General features: G+C 32.0%; 2 long non-coding RNA genes across 2 annotated transcripts in view; one reads left to right on the forward strand and one right to left on the reverse strand.

Annotated features, from left to right (window-relative positions):
• LOC123379210 overlaps window positions 1-4,567 on the forward strand; it is a 37,749-nt gene extending 33,182 nt beyond the window's left edge. The window contains exon 3 of the long non-coding RNA XR_006583419.1: window positions 1,736-4,567. This is a non-coding gene — a long non-coding RNA (uncharacterized LOC123379210). The remainder of the gene's footprint in view (window positions 1-1,735) is intronic.
• The window catches only part of LOC123379207, a 263,127-nt gene that overhangs the window by 115,190 nt on the left and 133,993 nt on the right, over window positions 1-13,944 (reverse strand). The gene's annotated exons all lie outside the window — the stretch shown is intronic.

The raw sequence follows: 13,944 nt of genomic DNA on the forward strand, positions 1-13,944 counted from the left end.
TTAGAAAGTTTAAAGTTTTCTTTGTACCAGCAATACATTTTGATGCTGAATTTATTATTTTTTTTCTTTATCTTTTCCTGGAACATTATGTTGCAACTATTTATTTCATCCATTTGTAGAGTTGACTTTTTTATATATAGTTTTCACTGGTGGAATAAAATATGGCATTTAAAAAAATAAACTTGAGATTTCTAAGGAAAAGAGAATTAATCTCTGTTATTAATTTTTGGCTTTATTTATATTGTTGTCAGAAATAGTGGCCTACATAAGTTCAGAACTGTAGTTTGAAGTGTGTAGTTTTTTGGTGTTTATTTTTTTGTTTTTTGATGTTTGGTATATGGTGATTTTTGATGCTGCTTTCTTGGAAAGATGGTGGCTCTCATTGATTTTAGCTTGGTTAATTCAAAATTAGTTAACCAAGGTTTATTTTATGAGAAAAAATGGATTATTACATTAATTATATGAATTAAGTAATAAGAATTAAATCAAAAATAGTAAGATTTCAGTATCAGATCTATAATTAATTAGCAGACCTGCAATCGTAGCCTAATTCAGACCCTACAGCCTAGACACTGAAAAGGCAAGTAATTCAACTGCTCCATATTTCAATTTATTTTTCTGTATTATAGAAATAATATATATTATTTTGCCCAACTATTAAATTATTATAATTATACTGCAGATCCAGGAAAACCTCTCACACACACCAAAAATTTGGCATGATGTTGAGACTTATTATACACACTCACACACCCAGAGGGTATGAAAAAGTTCATCACTCATATAATGATACATCCTGTAGAAAACCAATATGCTCCCAACCATGTCCAAAAAGGGCATGAGAGAACAGAGAAAGGAAACTGGCTTGGTGTGTTCATTTGGGATGGGGCTGGGGTGAAGGTTCCTACTCATGGCTTGAGCTTCCAACCAGTGACAAAGGAAGGGGCACCCTGGCTTTCTTACCATCTTGTCCAAATGTGGGGCAAAAGGGGAAGAGGGAGGGATGAGATTTAAAAGTGGCAGCTGTCAACACAGATATATGGAGTCAGATTATTAGAATAAGGATTGTATGTGACAATATTTGCAGATTGCTTAGGTAGTGGTTATTTTTATTATCATTATTATTATAATAAATAAACGATTTATTACCTCAATTACTTGCCCAAAATCTGTGAAAGAAGGAAGGTATCTGAAGTTTCAATGAGTTTCCAACAAACTTGAGCTATAGCTAAATTGCTATATGACAAGAGCAAAGACAAACTCTGTTTTGGTTCACCATCTTTACACTTTCCATGATTTCCTCCAATACTTTCTTTGTAGCTATCCAATGTATTCCTACTTGTGACCATATTAGGATACATATAGTCTACATACATGGAAAGGACATCCAATGAAACTTTCTTAGCATATACAGCTAACAGGAATTCATAGAAACAACAAAAATTCAAATTATCTGGGGAAATATTCTTTGTATTTTGCATTAAATAAGACCATTTCTCCTTTTTACCTACCATTGATTTGAATTAACAAAGAAGGTAAGTGAAATATATATTTCATAGTTTTAGCTGGTTAGTATATATAAGCATGCCATTTTTCTATTCCTGTTTACTAGAGATATGTAGCAATCTAGGGCTAGTGATAGTGTTAAAATGTATTATAGAGGTTGTTTCTCATATCTCAGAGACGCCATTGCCCAGCGATTAAATCATATGATTATTTTCACTTTATTTTTCAGGGGAGAACAAAGATAATTACTACAATATACCAGGTGTATTTTAAAGGATTGATTCTTCATCTCCCGTCCTCACTTCAGACCAGTCTAATTTGATTTATTCCCTTCGACTACTTGATAGTGCTGTGGCCTGGCACTCTCACTTTCCATATTGCCAGATGTACAGTGGTCACTTGACTACCCTCATATCACTCTGCCAGTTAGCACTGTGCAAAATATTGACCAGTCCATTCCTGGGGTGGAATGGAGGGTATTTTTTTTCTCCAGCCTCATTTTCTGCTATTACTCAATCTCCTTAAGTCTTATCCTATGTTCCACCTATAAATGAAGACTGTCTGCAGCACTGGTCCTGGACCTCCTTTTCTCCTCTACTTTTTCTCTGAAGCAATCTAATTCATCCCATTATTTAAATGGCATCTATCTACCAAGGTCTTTCAAATATTAAAATTTGGGTCATCAATTTATGATGATGAAAATACTATTACAAAAATATTCCCCCATATTCAACATATTCATTTAGTTGTGGAATGCTGAATTTTAAATGTAGGTTAATTTTATTGCAATTGTTGATGGATTAGCTTTAATTGTAAAGTAAGTTTTTCTTTAACCTACATACTATGAGAATAATAAGTTTCCATAATTTTAGCATATCTTTCATTTTGGAGATGTGTCTAGTGACAAATCCGTTTACAGCTGTTTAAAACAATCTCAAATTTATTGAAAGGATAAATATGTCATCAATAGAAAGCAAGGTTTTTCCTCATTAAAATAGAACAGAATTATTTTTTAAAATGTGTTGTTTTTCTTCTTTTTTTCTCTTTATCACTATTTCACACTCTCAGGCAATCTGCAGAGGCTTTAGGGGTGCTTTGGCATGATTAAATTTATACCATATTAAAGTGTAGCTTGATTAGTAAAATTGAATAAAATGAGATTATTAATTAAAGATGGAATTTGTTCTACAAATTTCATAAAAAATAAAGCAGTATCTTTCTGTTATTATTACTGTGCCTGCTTACCACATGTCATTAGGTCTTTATTTAAGAATACTAATTTTGTTACCACTGAGCTAATGAGTTCTCCCATGCAAATTAAAATATGTGGTTTTCAGTATCTTATCTTTCACCACTGTCAGGAAGAGTTTTTATAATATTTGACATTTCAGTGAATTTTAGCAAGTGTAGGGATACTTAGAATTACTGAACCATCGTTTTCTTTATCACAGGAAATCAGAAATACATTTTGTTTTTATTCTATTCTATTTCATCCTGGTTTGATACAGTGAATAAAAAAGAGAACTTCCAGACAGTTTTAAAGACTTTATAAAAAATGTAAAGGGGTCTATTTATTTTATTAGAAATTTCATTTCCCAGTTGCTTGGCTAATCCTTTCTCTATTTGCTATTTTATTGTTCTTATCTTTGGTAAGGTTTTTTTGTTTTGTTTTGTTTTTATTTTTAAAAAACAAAATCAATACTCATGCAATAGTATTAAATAAATCACATGCTCAACAATGAAATACAGGGGTACCTGGGTGGCCTAGTCAGTTAAGCATCTGATTTCAGTGAGGTCATGATCTTGCAGTTCTTGGGTTCCAGCCCTTCATCAGGCTCTGCACTGTGGGGAGCCTGCTTGGGATTGTCTCTCTCTCTCCCCGCCCCCCACCTCTCTCTCTGCCCCTCTCCCACTTGCTCTCTCTCTCAAAATAAATAGACTTATTTTTTCTAAAAGAAAACAATGAAATACAAATCAACAACATCCCTGTGTGTAAAATACTTCTAGAGAACACTGTGTGGCAAAGATGCTTACTATATGAATAAAAGGGAAGTGTTCCAAGGTGTGCTAAATGATGATTCTATCAAACTACCCTAGGATATAGGTCTTTAGTATCTGTGTTTTCTCTTAATGTGTTTGCCAAACTGCCATTCTTAATCAGAAGGGCTTATTACTCCCCAAATAATTAATAATAAAGTAACTTTAACTAGAAGAAGACAAGGTTCCCAATTTGGGAACATTTTGCCCCAGGCCTTTTCTTTAAAGATGATAGATAGATAGATAGATAGATAGAACACGAGATTGGTAGATTATCCTAAAAAGTTTAGCAGCACAAAGCTACTTTTTAGGACTAAATTGAAAAAAATATTGTCTGATTTCTATGATACCTTTAACAGCTTCTTTATGGCAGGTTTTCAGTCTGGTCAAGGTTGTTCTGTGGAATTGTTCACCTGAACTTTGCATAATTGAAAGATGCTGTTGTTTCTTTTGGCCTGCCTATGGGTTTAGACAGCTGTTTCTCCAACAGGCAGTAAACTGGTAAACAAAAACACAGCGCTTTCTGGACAGCTGTATAAAGGCATAAGAAAGAATTTATTAAGCTTTTACTGTCAATATGATAACTGCTTAGCCTATTTTTTTGCATAAATTCTGTTCGGTAGCATTTCTGTGGATAATTGTTTCGTTTATTTGCTACAATAAAAATATTTTAATCTACATGATCATAATGATGAAAATAAATATATAACACTTATCTTTCTTTTTCATCATACTGTCATTTATCTAATTTGATACTGCTGAAATAACTGGAGGAAGCAGGTGTAACTAAACAGGAATGAAAGCAATAATATTGGAGTTTTACTCTATGCCGATTTGAGCTTTTCAAAAGGGCCATTAAATATGTCTCAGTGCTCATACCATTTGGTTTTGCAAAAACTGGCACTGATGACAACTAGACACATCATCAAGTCAACAAAAATAAGTGGTAAATAATAGAACGTAGTGCGAATTCTTATTTATCTAAAAAATAAGTTCACTCCAGGAGTGCCTGAGTGACTCAGTCAGTTAAGCATATGATTCTTGACTTCGGCTCAGGTCATGATCTCAGTTTGTGGGTTTGAGCCCCGTGTTGGGCTCTGCGCTGACAGTGTGGAGCCTGTTTGGGATTCTCTCTCTCCCTCTGTGTCTCCCCCTCCCCTGTTCACATGTACGCTTTCTCTTGCAAAATAAATAAATAAACATTAAAAAAAATGAAGGTAACCAATGGATTAGATGTTTACGTATTCTGTGGTAGATGAAGAGAGTTCACGTTATTTATTAGATTGTACATAATATGTAATGTGTATATCTGCATATCTGTACATATATATGCATTTTATATAAATTACTTCATTAACTTTTAGTTTGCATCGCTTATGTATATATTTTATAGATAATAATTTCATAATAAATGAAAAACATAAAAAATGAAGTTGACATGGATTAAACAGCATGCATTAAATGTCTCTGTCCTAGGGACAGTAATGACAAGAGACCTCATTTAGTTGATGCTACATAAACTCCCTGGGGCAATGGGGAAGTTATTATTTGGGTCATTGTATATAACTTTCAAATTAAAAATCTTACAAAAATTATTTTTCCAAACCAATCAACCACAAGACTAAAAAAACATATTTTTACATAAAGACTTTTACCTTCTCTTTAAAAATAACACAAAATTTCTTATTTTATTTAGATTCATTTCCAAACTCATTGCTCTCGTTGGAAAAAAAGTAAAGACGGTTGCTTTTAAAAGCATGTGAAACTACATTAATTTTCTTCTAGAACATTTAGCTTCAGGTATAAATTTGCCTTGTATTAAATTGACACAGAGGAATATAAAAGCACTTTCAAAAAATGTAAAGTCAAGCTATATTTAGGTTATGAAGGCTTAGGTATAAGGAGGAGAAAGCCAGAGAACTAATTTTTTTTCTTTAAACAGCTGATTTCTTCCCTAATGCTAATATTTTACTTTTTCTGGAATCCATTACTATAAATCGAGAAATTGTAATATGCTTAATTATAAGCCATTTCATTTCTAATACTTGCCTAAAGTTTAGTAAGGAAACTAATTCCCTCTCTGAGTCTACAAGTCTGATTTTTTTTTTTTAAATTCCCAAACATCGATATGTAGTTATCTTCAAACACAATGTAATGTTCTCTTTTCCTCACATTTCTATTTGATAAGTTTTGACCTGGAAAATAGTTTATATATGTGTACTTTAAAGAAATCTTGAAGAAATATGTCAAGTATTACATAATTTTTAATGTATAATTTTAATAAACAGAACAAAAACAGTTTTTTGTTGTTTACATGTTGTTGCTATATTTCTATGTATGTTATTATGTTGTTATTAATAATGACTTTATTAAATTTAAACTATTATCTTTCCCTAGTTTATATATATATGCTTTATATTTATATAAAACACACTTAACTTTTTTCTGAAAAGCGAAGCATGTCTACTTGCATACTCCAATATTTGAGTTCCTCAACTGCTTTTTAAATCTGATGGTAAGTTTCTTAAAAAATACACAGAAGTTATGTATGTTAATATATTTATATCATATCTTTTAATATTTAACCCTTATCTGTATGGATTTTATTAATTTGAAATTTTTATTATACTATCCTATTAGAAATTAAGAATATTAATATTATATAATTTGTTTTTATCAAATATTTTATTTCTTATGTATAGTATACAAATGGATCACATTTAAAACTGAGATTTAATAAGTAAGTTTTCTAGGCATTTAGCATTTAATACTTACATATTTCTCCCTATAACCATGTCTTCACATCTTCCTGGTATAGCACGTTTTGTCTTTAAGCTCAAATATATAATATTTCAAATGGCTTAAACTAATTATCATTTGACAGCAATGTGTGATGTTTTATTAAATAATATAATAAGAGAATCGATAAATATGTAAAGCTGTTGAAATGTTATCTGCATTTATTTATAATTTGTGATTATATTTTTCTTGGGGTAGAAAAGATACATATAAATATAGCCAAAAAAACACTGAATCAAATAAGGAATAAAAAAAAATGACTGACAGGTGTGATCTTGAAAAAAAAAATTATCAGCATGGCAAAGAGATGCTAAGATGAACTATAAACAAAATATAAATGAATTCCAAAGACAAATGATAAACTGGGTAAAAAAAAAAGTGACAGGAACATATATTGCTAATCCTCTAAAACTTTCTACCAATTCATGTAGACTAGTCCTTCATTAGGAACATGGGCAAAGTTAATGAAAAACAAATCCTACATTAAAAATAAAAATGTGGAATATGTTCAACTTTACTAGTAACTCTCAATTTAAAAATATAATCTTTTGATTTATTGCATTTTTAAAAATTATTAACAATGACAAACCCATACTTGGTAAAATGGAAAAAATACATGTTTGAAGCCCAATTTATAAAACTGTAAATTGTTCCCAAGTTTCTGAAGGGCAATTTAACAACGTATATCATCTAAAACTTGTATATCATTTGTCCTACCTGTCTTTCAAATAGAAATTTATACTGGGGAAGGGGATGATGAACAAAATGGGTGAAAGGGAATGAGAGAGACAGGTTTCCAGTTACGGAATGAATAGAACATAAGAACAAAAGGAACAGCACAGGGAATACAGACAATGATTTTGTATAACATTACATGGTGACAGATGGTAAGTAGACTTGTGATGAGCATAGCATAACATATAGAAAATTTGAGTCACTATGGTGTATACCTAAAACTAACGTAACATTGTGTGTCAGCTATATTCATATGAAAAAATATTTTTTAGGAGAAAGAAATTTTTACTAGGGAGTTAATTGTACATGTCAGCTGGCTTCTCTCCCCATGGTTATCTATCATACTATCATTTATATAGTGCAATGGTGAAAAATGAAATTTGCCTAAAAACCATAATTAGGGGAGTGGATTAATAAATTAAAATACACTTATATAATAGAATTCTAGGCAGCCATTAAAATGGCAATGTACATTTAAACTATTCACGTGGAAAGGAATACATATTGTTCATTGAAAAATGCAGGGTCCATAAATATAAGACCTTGTTAAATTAAAATGTTATACTACATTTGCAAAGTTATACGTGTTTACCTTAATATTAAAAATATTTACCAAGACATTAGCAATTATTTTCTTTGAGTGGCAGGATTTCAATGAATATTATTTCTGTTATTTGTTGCTTATGCTTTTCTGAAAACTTAAATTGGTAATTGTGCTGATTTTTTAACTTTTTATTTTTTTTAATTTAAATCCTAGTTAGCTAATATGTAGTGTAATAATGATTTCAGGAGTAGAATTTAGTGATTCATCACTTATGTATAACACACAATGCTCATCTCAACAAGTGTCCTCCTTAATACACCTCACCCCTTTGATCTTCCCCCCCACTCAACACCCACCAGAACCCTCACTTTGTTCCCTGTATTTAAGAGTCTCTTGTGGTTTGTCACCCATTCTATTTTTATATTATTTTGCTTCCCTTCCCTTATGTTCATCTGTTTTGTATCTTAAATTCCACACATGAGTTAAATCATATGATATTTGTATTTCTCATTGGATCCAGCCCCGTGTTGGGTTCTGTGCTGATTATGGAGCCTGCTTAAGATTCTCTCTCTCTCTCTCTCTCTCTCTCTCTCCTCTCTCTCTCTCTCCTGTCCTTCTTCTGCCCCTTTCCCGTTTGTGCTCTCTCTCTATATATATATCTCTAAAACAAGTTTAAAATGTCATGTACAGTAGCATCAAATTTAAATATGTCATAATAAATCTAACAAAGTATATTAAGATAGCCACAGTAAAACTAAAAAAGAGGAGAGAAAGAGAAATTAGTAAACCCCTAAATAAAGGGGAAAATACATAACATTTACAGGTTGGAGGAAAATGTTTAAAGATATCCATTTCCTCAACGGTAATTTTTTAATTTACAGGAAAATAAATGAAATTGCTTGAAAGATTTTTATCTCAAATTGACAAGCTCAATCTAAATTTATATGGAATATTCAACTCTAAAGCACTGAAAATAATTCTTTAAGAAGGAATTATTTACTTAAATTTATTTAATTAAATTATTTACTTAAATTTAATTAAATTATTTAAGAAGGAGAGGGAAAAGGAAGCAGCTTTGTAAGACTTAGATTATTAAATGTAATACTTACGAAGCTAGAATAGTTGACTGTGTAGTATTGGCATAAAGGTAGACAAATTGATTAATGGGAAATAATAAAAAGTCCAGAAATAGATTCACACATACATGCAGTATGATTCATGACACGATGACAATGTGGTATAAAGGGATTCAACATCCTTGTCAATAAAATGGGAATAAATACCTCCTAAAGAGTGGCTGTGAGGACTGAGATAATCACTGTGAGTTTCCAACCGAGTATTCAGTACATTTTACAGCTGAGTAGGTGCCGGCTGTCAATTTACTACATCCGACAAATTATTCTTCTTGTCATATAATTACTGTTTATCATTTCATTTGGAAACAACTGCTCCTAAATAATTTCATTTATTTCCGAAATATAACTACCATTCCTGCTTCATGACCCATAGTCATTTTCTCCAATTCAAATCTATTTTCTCAGCCTTTAGGCCTGACTATTCACTTGTCTCCCTACAATATGTTCTTAAAACAGCATTTTTATGTATTTAAAATTGCTTTATGAAGAATGTAAGTTCCCTTCTTTTCCTTTTCTTTTACATTTATTCATTTTTCAGAGACAGAGACAGAGTGTGAGTGGGGGAGGGGCAGAGGGAGAGGGAGACCTGGAATCTGGAGGAGGCTCCTGGCTCTGAGCTGTCAGCACAGAGCCCCCAGGGCTCAAACTCATGAACCACAAGATCATGACCTGAACTGAAGTTTGATGCTTAACTGACTGAACTACCCAGGCACCCCTCTTCTTTTTCTTTGTATTCTGGGGATTAACTAGACCTTCCTTTTGGAAATCATAAACTTAACCATTGTCATAGAACATTCTGGATACTTATACTGTGTAATTTTTCTGTTTATGGTTATGGAAATAGCCAAATAAATTCATTGCTTAGAATCCTGTACAATCTACCCAGATACCCAAATTCTGAATGGAATATCAAAGGAAGTAATCTGCTCTAGGTAAATGGAATATTATTCCTAAATGTACTGAAAAAAAGCAAATTTGCTTTCAGAAAAAGACTGACTATGCTTGCCATTTCTTTTTTTTTCTTCTGAGCCTAAATATATTTTTCAGTGTGTATACAGCAAACACTAAGATGTCATGTGAAATGACCAAAGCCAATTTTGTCTGCCTTCCTATACTTTAGATTTTTTTCTCTGATTTAAAGCATTTAATAACATCTAATACATAAGATAGCCATTAGAGAGGACATCTTTTGATTGAATATAAGAATGGTGATTCTATTTGTTGGTATGACCACTTTAAACCATAAAAATGTATGAAAGCGCCACATGAAGCCCATTTCCTATAGACACTGAGTACAGATCATCAGAACTGATAACTGGACCAAAAATCAGTTCATGAGCAAAATACTTTATTTTCATATGCTGATTTCCCTGACAACTGAACTGGTATACATAATGATTTATCTGTTTCTCTTACCCAGATGTCTATAAACATCAAATCATCTTTAAATTGGATTTAGATTTATCTTGAGATTAGTATACTGCACCTAAATAAATAGTATTCACCCTTTCAATACATGTATATAACTAAAGTTTTCTTTTAAATGACCAAGTAAAGGAAGAGTGAACCTCAAAATCAGATAGCATTGTGAAAAGCACATTATTTCAAGCAAGTCTTTCAATTCACAGCATACAGGATAGTTAATGAATCCAACTGATTTCTATTTTCTTCCCATAAAATTACTATTTTGTTTTACTACCCACTGAGACTGAAAACAAGTTGAACAGAACATATTTAAAGCAACTGCCTGTTCTACTATGAATATATAAAATGCACTGCTGAAAATTAACATTTGAATCAAAATATAATGTTGATTTAATTTTTTACTGGTATGCCAACAATAATAAGACACCTTTCCCTCAGGAATATAGCTTGGTAAGCACACAGGTGCAATGTTTCATTTTGTACAAATTTTGCAAATTATGTTTTCTAAAAATAATCAGAGGACAGTATTAATTCATCCTTGGTTTTATAAAAATAAATGCTAAGATATGATAAATAAGACTTGATTTTAGCTGCTATAAAAATGCCATCATAAAGTTTACTTCTTAAATGTATGAACCAAAAGTTTTCAAGGGTGGTCAGGAATCTGTGCTATTTTTTTTTAAGAGAGAACCCATTTGCCCACAGTGAACACAAATATGCTATAAGCTGCAAACATTACAATTTTAGGATGAAAAAATAGTTTGAAATAGGTCTATAATGATCTCTTTCTCTCTGGAAGGTGTATTTCCTCAGTCACTTAGTCTGAACACTTTTTTGTACACAAGTACAGAAGAACTCTTCTATTTTAATACCAATCTTGCAACAATTTGAGAGGTAACGTAATTTGAAATTTTATAGACAACAAAATAATTTACAGTTGCCATATTTTAGATTTAAAATTATTTAAATTTACCAGAATGTAAACCATATATAAACTCTATAAATATCAAAGGTATTTATATCTGCTTATTATTCTCTAAATATTAGTTAACTCTAAGTCAATTGCTATTTTACTTGATAGTACTACATAAATTTTTGGGGGATTCCTGGACTTTTATTATGAGGTTTTACTAATCTTTTTCTGGTACGCTACATCATTGTATAATAATATGGTCACTTGAGTGTGTTTGAGCAATTTATTACAAACTGTATCACTGTTGCTTCTCTGTCTAGATTTTTCAAAGTGTGATATTAAATAACAGAATCCTTGGGCCACCTGGATGGCTCATTAGTTAAGAGTCAGACTCTTGGTTTTGGCTGTTTGGTTACTACTTTCATGATCTCGTGGTTTCATGGGTTCGAGCACCATGTTGGACTCTGTGCTGGCAGCACGGAGTCTGCTTGGGATTCTCTCTCTCCCTCTGCCCCTCCTCCACCTGTGCGCGTGCTCTCTCTCTCAAAATAAATAAATTAACTTCAAATAAATAAATAATAGAATCCTTTCCAGTTAATTTGTATTGCCACTTAATTTTTAATTTATCTGTAGATTTAGAATTAGAACAATTAAGAATTGTTATTTTCTGAATCTGCATAGGTTTTACATACTCCAATCTCATGATCCACTCTCTCTTGTGAGCACAGTTATATCATGAACTGGTTTGCTCCTTTTTTTCAAGAATTATTTGTTGCCTCAGAAGTTTTCCTCAAACACAGAAACATGATACTGTATTTTCCGTGTATGCTCTTAAATGGGTTTTGTTAATGCAACAAAATGGGATTTAATAGCTTAATTATTTTCTTCCCTCAATCATGCACGCTACACAAGTATATCATAATTCAAACTCAAAATACATAGTTTAATACATCCTGTTTTCACTTGGGATGGCAATGAGGTTCTAAATAAGAGCATTATCTTCTAACCTTTTACATAACACATAGCTACTGACACTACTCATTACAGTCTCTTCTCGGAGCAAATAATGCATGTTTCTCCCATGTTTGTATTCAGGGATACAATTCCAGATTTTACTTTGATTGTTAAATTTACTAAGATGATTTCTGGGATTTAGACCATTTTGCCGTTTTATTTGTATTACAATGGCTAAGATGGAAATGTTTATATGTGTAATATATATCCAAATCCTGCACAAATAACTGCGTATAGAATTTAATATTTGTATAATAGAGATTTCACTGGTGTCTTCAGCTGTGTCTTCTTTGTAAATTCAGTTATATCATGCTACAAAAAGCTCAGATGAGAATATTAGACAAAGATAAAACTATTACCCTCCCATTTTGATACGAGCACTTATATATTGGGAGATGCACTAAGCTACTGGTAAACAACAGTTACCCAGTAAACTATTAGCTGGAATACACACTGGGGACTGCGTGCTCTTTGATAATGTAATGAAATATGATTTAGTACATATTTAGTACTGAATACTGAATTTGATTTAGTACAGCAATTGGCATTAAGATGTACTTCTTCAGGCTCCTCTGGATTAGTTCTCCAGTCAATGTTAGAGTTTTAAGAACAAAGTATTTCACCATAAGGGAGCCTCCAGGTGTGCTCCTATGTTCTCTATGTAAACTCAAAAGTGCAAGGTGTGCTACCAGGTGATTTCCTAATGGAATAGGATGTTGCTAAGAGAAAGATCTTTTTCCTGTAATTTCAGATCGTGGAGCCCACTGGAATAGAGTAACAATAGGCCCTGATAAGAACAGATAAGAGTAAAGCATTTAACAGAGATGAATGGTTTCTCCAAGAAGAGGTGGCAGTCCTACACAGCTCTGTCCCTGGCTACTCTGGCTATGGTTGGTGAAAGAAACCAGACATTTAACCTCTCCATTTAAAACAGATAAAGGATTTGTTTATAGCAGTGTTATCAACAATAACCAACCATGGTGAAAGCCCAAAAGTCCATCTTCTGATGAATGGCTAAAGCAGATATGATAAACACATGCCTCCCCCCCCTACTACACAATGGAATACTACCCAGCCATCAAAAAGAATGAAATCTTGCCATTTGCAATGATATGGATGGAGCTAGAATGTATTATGCTAAGTGAAATAAGTCAATCAGAGAAAGACAAATACCATATGATTTCACTCATGTGGAATTTAAGAAACAAAACAGACTAACATATGGGAAGGGGGAAAGAGAGAAGTGAGGGAAACCACAAGAGACTTCTAACGATAAAGAACAACTATAGGTTGATAGAGGGAGGTGAGTGGGAGATGGGCTAGATGGGCGATGGGTATTAAGGAAGGTTTTTGTTGTGATGAGCACTGGGTATTGTATGAAATTTATGAATCACTGAATTCTACTCCTGAAACTAATATTTCCCTACATGTTAACTGACTAGAATTTAAATTAAAAAAAGGGAAAAATTAAAAAATAAATAAATAAAACAGATGAAAGATTTGGACAGGCAGAGAATGTCAACATTTGAACTATGGAAATATTTTTCTTTATGGCTACTTCTGCAAACTTTCTATTTATTTCCTAAGATTGTAAAAATAAAGGAAATGTAATAAGTCCAGTTTACTTGGCATCAAAAAGAATATTTTTTTAAGTAGGTTAAAAATTTCAGAAAATCTTTGAAATTCAATTTGTACACAAGTGACAAACTTTGATAATAAATTTATAAAAGCTAGTGAAAAAAATTAAATGAATTTGAACTCCTTATTCTCCCAATGATGTTTTAGAACCAAAGCATAAGAGACTCTTAAAAACTGAGAACAAACTGACGGTTGAT

Source organism: Felis catus, chromosome A1, assembly GCF_018350175.1.
Source record: "Felis catus isolate Fca126 chromosome A1, F.catus_Fca126_mat1.0, whole genome shotgun sequence".
In the NCBI taxonomy this organism is placed as follows: Eukaryota; Metazoa; Chordata; class Mammalia; order Carnivora; family Felidae; genus Felis; species Felis catus.